Source organism: Anomaloglossus baeobatrachus, chromosome 1, assembly GCF_048569485.1.
Source record: "Anomaloglossus baeobatrachus isolate aAnoBae1 chromosome 1, aAnoBae1.hap1, whole genome shotgun sequence".
In the NCBI taxonomy this organism is placed as follows: Eukaryota; Metazoa; Chordata; class Amphibia; order Anura; family Aromobatidae; genus Anomaloglossus; species Anomaloglossus baeobatrachus.
In genome coordinates this window covers 830,841,562-830,849,165 of record NC_134353.1, presented here as the reverse complement: position 1 = coordinate 830,849,165, position 7,604 = coordinate 830,841,562, and the positions used below count along the sequence as shown (strand labels likewise).

At 38.1% G+C, this 7,604-nt stretch overlaps 1 long non-coding RNA gene across 2 annotated transcripts in view; it reads right to left on the bottom strand.

Moving 5' to 3' along the window:
- Nucleotides 1–3,297: 3,297 nt before the first annotated feature.
- Nucleotides 3,298–7,604, bottom strand: part of LOC142253718 (uncharacterized) — a 14,371-nt gene continuing 10,064 nt past the window's right edge. For both annotated transcript variants that reach the window (XR_012726810.1, XR_012726811.1), the window contains exon 3: nt 3,298–6,655. This is a non-coding gene — a long non-coding RNA (uncharacterized LOC142253718). The remainder of the gene's footprint in view (nt 6,656–7,604) is intronic.

Sequence of the window (7,604 nt, the reverse complement as noted above, 5' to 3'; positions counted from 1 at the left end):
TGCACACATTCATTAATAAGAGGCCATTCATTCAGTATCATATTCAACTCCACCCTCCAAAAAAACCAACATTAGACGATGGTCCATTATTTGTGTACTAGTGGCATTGTGCATACATCTCCAGTCCACAGAACGGCCTCCAGTGTGCACCGCTGCGCCTGTCATCTGATTCACACAGCAGCCGGAAATCACACGTTACCCTGTTTAACCCTGTACAGTGTTAATGCCTTATTATTAAATGTCCATATGCTGCATTGTGCCATAGCATATGTGCTTACCAGGCTTTACTGAATACAAAGGCCCGAGTGTTACATCTTCAGGTCTGTTCCCTCGTCTTTGGGGATATGTGTTAAAATGATATGTGAATATATTCTGCTAAATCCACCTCTTGTTTCAGTCCTAGTTTATACAATGGGCTGGGGTTCTACATGGGTGCAAAGGACAGGTTTAGGATTATAGGCTGAATCCTATAACAGAGCCCTTCACTGTTTTGTGTAGGGATTGTGTATAAAATGTCAACAAATATTAGGGTAAGTTTAATGAAACACAAAGATTCATTAGTATCAGGACTGTACTAGTGCATAGGGCCTACTGTACTGTACAGGCTTCATATCATTCATTGCACCTATGTATGGAGGCTAGGGAACACACATCATCAGTACAGAACCTGACACACACTTCAATCTGCATCGCTATGCTTATTACATAGGTGTCCAATGTAGCACAGCTGAGTGTTATTATAGTAAAACAGTTTGTCATAAGGCACAGAACATCAACAATGTAAAAAAAAACAGATATAAGCTGGTCATATTGACATACATACACATTCACACAAATACACAGACACACATACATACACACACTCAAACACATACATAAACATTCACACAAACAAATACACAGACATACATACATACACATACACATTCACACAAATACACAGACACACATATGTACACATACATACACATACATAAAGTCACACAAATACTCCAAATACTCAGACATACATACGCACATACATACACACACATACATAAACATTCACACAGACACACATACACACACATACCCAATCACACACCAATACACAGGTACACACATACATACACACACTTAAACACATATATAAATATTCCCATAAATACACAGAAAAACATACACATTCACACACACATGCGCACACACACACACACACACACATACACACACACACACAAATAAACACACATACCCAATACACAGGCACACACACATACATTACTCATACACAGTTGCACTAACTCACACACATAAACACACATAACCAGTCACACACAAATACATAGGAACACACATACATACACTCAAACACACACTCATATACACACACACACACACACACATTTACACACACTGCCATACACATTTATACTCAAATACACAACAAGCACACGTACACTTAATCTCACACAGGCAAACAAATGGACACATTCATTAACACACAAAGACACACGCACACTGATATACACATGCACACTATACACACACGCACACACACTCACATGCATACACAAACATACAAACATGCATACACACACATACACACATATTGGCATACACACACACATATACACATGTGCACATACAGACACAGACATACATACATACAAGAACACACAATGATAACCTTATCAAGAAGTTGATTTATATGAACAAGATAAAATTATATTTGGTTTCTCAAAATAAAAATAATAATTAAATTAAAGCTTATCCAAAGCTTATGGAAATGAGGAAATGTTATCTATTTTACACTAATGAGTAAGGCCCAAGCTCACATCAGAATCCCCACTATATGTATGTATAATGGAAATACACAACAGTCACCAGCATCATGTATACAAAACACAAATACACCAAAATTACTGCAATATGCAAACAGCCAAAAACATTTATACCCATGCATACACAAATATATGGTATATATATTGGTTAACAAATAGATTTTCTGTAGAGATACACGGTGACCTTAGAGTAGCAATATTACACAGATTTTTACTAAAGAGCTTTAAGACATGTCTGATTGTCTGAGCTTTTGTTTGATTCTGAGTAGGCCCAAAGCCTGGAGTCTGCACATGAATCAAAACACAGGGAGAGATTATATCTTCATATATACTGAGAAAAATAGAGCTCGCAGCCGCATGGACCATTGTATAACAGGTATTACATGTCTATTTCTTTTCAACCATAAAATGGATTAGGTGTGGAAAACACTGAGATGTTAAATGCAACAACCACCACATAGCAGTATGCAACTGATAATATGTATAGGACCTGCACAACACTATCAAAGGACAGCGACCAAAAACAAAACAATATTCTTAACCATCCAACGTAAACATCAGGCATTACTTCTGATCACTACATCTCTGATAAATGAAGGATTAGTCGTATGCCTTTACATTTTTTCATGGAAACAATTTTTAATTCTGCATTGATTGTTAGCCATTCTTGTCTATTCTAATGTTTTATATGGGGTTTTTCCACAATTTTTCAAAATGAGGCACCCATTCTATAATATAACGGTTATTGATCAGATATGCTCAGATTTTTTTTGTATATTGTAGCAAATAATAGTTTCTTATATGAAAAAGTCGCTTATTATTAGATGCGTTACATTGGGCTGTAGTACATGTACCTCAGTTACAATCGTTATTTCCATAACCAGCCTAGTCATTGATGGGACATCCATATGTACCATGATTATTTGTGTTTTATCACACACACAAGGCACAAACCCATTTATATCTTTGGCTCCTGATATCTCCATGATATTACTCCAGAATGACAAGGCCCAGAAACGACAAGCACCAATAATTAAGCCCATGGCACAGAAAAAACATTCACTCCAAAGATGCTAAGACTATACTGGTCATGGTTTAGCAGATTGTTTGTGGTTATTATGGAATCACTGTATATGTCGCATATGTATACCAATATCTGCCAAGCACATATCCTACACTAATTTACAAAGTCATCCACATCAATCACAATAACCTACTATTTTGTTAATAGGATGATGGGTTATTTCAAAAACAATATTATATATATATATATATATAAATATATATACGCTCAATATTTCACATTCACCCTTGGAGTTGTATACTGCACTCCTGCTCATCACTCAAGCACAATCCCTGTAATACCTAAGAATGAACCATTGGCTCAAATTAGGAAATTACCATTAGAACTTTTGCACACTACATTAAAAAAGACATGATGGCAACAATAGTCACTTTACAACTGACAAACAGATTAATATCATATCAAGTTTAATGAAATCCCATTTTACAAGGCCAGACATCCAGATAGCATGTAATAAGAACAAATCAAGTAAGCATCTATTTTATGGCACCACATGATGTCCACATTATCGTTCTATTCATATAATGCTTTTATACTTTTATCAAAGACAATGCAATAAAAATAAAAATCTGAAACAAGATAACAATTCTGGGAGACTGGACTGAGATGTATCCTGAATGTGACTACACGATAGTGTGCTGTGAGGGTCCAGTATAGCTGAGCCCTCATTATTCTTTAGGGTGCACTGCACATTCTTTTTATTTTTCTTTTCATTTTTTTTCTTTTTGAATAACATAAAGAGACATTACCTAATGAACTCTTTTGCTTCAAATGATAATGGGATTTTGGTTCTTTGATCAATCCAAAGGCAGCATTTGTTCCCCTTTTGGCCTCATTTTGCAACCCAAAGACTTTAATAAATAGACCCCATGTTGTCATAATTGTGTGTCTTCTAGTTTAGTTTCCCAGCACTTGAACATGTGGGCTATATGCGGGATAATTTATTATGACAACACGCTACAATATGAATTGCATGTGTGAGGGGTCTATATATTTCTCTCTCTCTCTCAATATATATATATATATATATATATATATATATATATATATATATATATAAATATATATATATATATATATATATATACATACGACTGAATCTCAGTGTATATACAATAAGATACTTGGCTGTAGGCTTTGAGGCCTATACAATGTAAATTGTAAATATATATTATACACAGGTAAGATAATAAAATTCCACACCCTACAAAATCTGCTAGAAAAACACCCACACCGATTATTTCATTGTTTCTTTACCAGATCTAAAAATGGAGCATACCCATCACTTCTGGTGCACTACTGTGCCTCTACTACCCTAGTGAAATGCAAAACTTTCCAGCACATGATAATAGGGCATATATATATATATATTAGGAAATAAAAGTCAGGACTAAGATTATTATTATTTTTATTAGTGTTATTTAAATGATCAAAGTACTTTGGATAGAATAAGGTCTCCATTTCCATTTTGCTGCGATTATGAGGAGTAGCTATGTTTATTAGTCTGATGTCTATGTTATTGTAGATATTTACCCTTTGGTAATGCCTTGTGTCATTCACATATCATATTTAGGATTTCTTGTATCCTCTACTTAGTTTGGGACCATCCAAGTTCACATGTATTTTGCATGGACATGTATTATTAGTGATATTTTCCTGTGCTTTGCTATTACAAATGCATAATCTAAGCATCGTGCTGGTTATTAGGCAAACAAAAAGCAGATAGTGTGCTGCTGCTAAACAGTTGGTGCTCCCATTGGGGAGCCTGCAGATGGCTGTGGGTGGGAAATGCCTGCACTTTCTTAAGCTTTAAGATGAGTGTGGTGTTGGAGCACTTGCTGTGTGTCACCTCCCCACCCCCCTCCTGTAAGGCTGTCTGTCACAGGCTGCCGGGGCATGGCATTGCCACTTGCCCCCGAGCGTGGGAATAGGAGCGTCCAGCCGTTCACATCTCTCCAGCATTCCGTTTAACCGAATCAATTAGGCAGGACAGACCTCCCCCGTTTTTTCCTATCTCCTCCCCTTTCCATTTTTGTCACTTGTGTCTATGTCCTAATTATTTCAGTTTGGGATGCCAGAGCTGTTTCCTGGATAGATCTGTCCAGACTTAAACAAAAAATCAAGGGCAAAGAAGAGCAGCCAAGGAGCACAGGTGGCTTCTTTTTTGGCTTAAATGTCACTTTCATTCCCAAGGCTGGAAGCAAAGTAAGACAGGACAATCTTAACACTGTGACAAGGGGAGAAGAGAAGTCTTCTTTATGTTTATGCTCCAGTGAGTTCATCAAGGAGACCTCCTCACAAGACACAGGCATGTGTCCTTTCATCTCTATAGAATAAGAACATCTTCAGCCAGCAAATATATTTTCATACTCTTTCTCTAGTTTATTTATTAGGAATATATTAGAACCAAACATGGAATTAATTGAAAGAAAACTGAGAAATGTCTGGTACAACATGAACATACAGAAAGTCAAAGGACAATCTGACTGCATAGAAGAAGCAAGCATTCCTTGGAGTTTATATACTTAATATCTCCTAGAACAATATAGCTTCAGATACAAAGCCACCACATGTGCTACTTATATAGCTAACATTTAGGGGTGTTATAGGAGCTGGCACTAAATAAAGTACTTGTTTATATTGTTTCTAGGTATTTTTTCTTTTCAAAGACACAATATCAAATAAGACTATATTAAGCAGTAAATACTTTAAATGAAAAAGGCCATTACATAGGTGGTATCTCCTCTTGGATGTATATACCATTACGTTAAGAGGCACAGAATTCATTTAATCACATATCTTCCTTCGGTCTACTCTATATAGAATACATTATAGGATTTCCACCCCTCACATTGTCAATAAAGAGGTCGCAGATCAAAAAAACAGTGCATCAAAAGTTGCATATACATTACCATCCAATTCCATGAAGTCTTTGCTAATAAAACCAGGTCCTCGGGGAAATATTAACGATACACAATACTCCAAGCATGAAGTCTATATAAAATCTATACACTTATAGGTCCTTTTTATGTATGCACCTGGATCAGTCCTTCTGAGGATTATAGGATCCTGTGTGAATCGATGTTTTGGAAGGAGTTTTTACTTTCGGTTATCTAGCTTTATGAAAACCGATAAACTCATACAGCTAGATAACCAAAGATAACAACCACTTCTCGTCTACAGGTCCAGGCTGGAAAGACATATTCCCTGGGGTCAACGCCTGGTAACAAGGATCCTCTGGACAATCACATTGCTCATAGCCTGGAATCAGCTCCATAACCAACCATAGGGATCTGTTGCCATCAAAGTTTATACCCAACTTTCCTCCTGGTGAGTTATTCCTTTCGTGATAATCACCAAATGTATGCAGCAGAGATGAGAAACCTCCAGCAGCAGCTCCCAAGATGCAAGGAGCAGCCGTCTTCCCTTTCCAGGCCTCTATTTGCATTGTAAATTGCTTCGTACTCCCATAAAAGCCCTATGAAGATGTAAAGGCTTGTGCTCTGCGCAGCTCAGACCTCCACAGCAACAAAATCCCAATCCAGTCCAAAGTGACAAGATGATTCAATGGTCTGATCCTGATCCTCCCGTCTCAGGCATGCCAGGGCTTTTCCTCTTCCCCAAATGGTGGCAGCTGGATGGCAAACATCTCATGTATGGTGTGTTTAGGGGGGCAGCTCCTTGCAGGATTCACATGAAGAAGAACGAGATGCAGTGTTGCTGCCTTGCTGCTGCTGCTGCCACCGGTCTGAAAAAGGAGAAAAGGGCCATCATTGGAGGGAGGGGGATGGAGGGGGCTTTTCATTTGCCAAAAAAATGTGGACCAGCCCGGCAAGGTCAAAGGTCCCGGACAGCAGGAGACCAAGGTAATGATGATGTCATGAAGCGGAGAGAAGAAGGGAGAGCTCAAGTGCACGGCTATTGATATGCACGAGTGATCAGCACTCGCCTTCAGCACCACCAGCGCATGGACAGCTCCCAGATCTGTCATACACAGCTATGTATTATATTCCTCAACGTGCTGCCGACACCGGTCCTGGGCCCTCTACCCCGGAAAGCCTGGCGCAGCTGCCCACGCCTCACAGCTATAGTCATGGCCAAAAGTTTTGAGACTGACACAAATGTTGATTTTCTCAAAGTTTGCTCTTTCAGTCTTTCTAGATCTTTTGGTCAGAGGTTTCTATGGTTACTGGAGAACAATTAACAGCATTTTATAAGTTTTTATACTTTTGTTGACAAATACAAGTTTATGCAGAGACTCAATATTTACAGTGTTGACCCTTATTTTTCAAGACTTCTACAACTCCCCCTGAGAGCTGAATAATCAGCTCCTGGGCCAAATCCTGCCTGATGACAACACATCCCTGCCTAATCAGCGCTCAGAGATTATCACAATTTGTGTGTAAAACTTTGTCAATAAAAGTTAAAAACTTATGAAATTATGATAATTGCACTTCAGTAACCATAGAAACATCTGACTAAAAGATAAAAAATTACTAGAGCAGCAAATTTCATGTAAACAAAAATTAATGTCAGTCTCAAAACTTTTGGCCAAGACTGTATATGATGTATTTATATATATAGGGCATGGGGTGGGGGGCTGGGGACCCTTTCTCCAGCATCTCTCGTCTGCAAATACGTGCTGTGCAGTGAGGATGGTGAGGATGGGAGGCACGTTGCTGCTGCTTAAAGCAGGG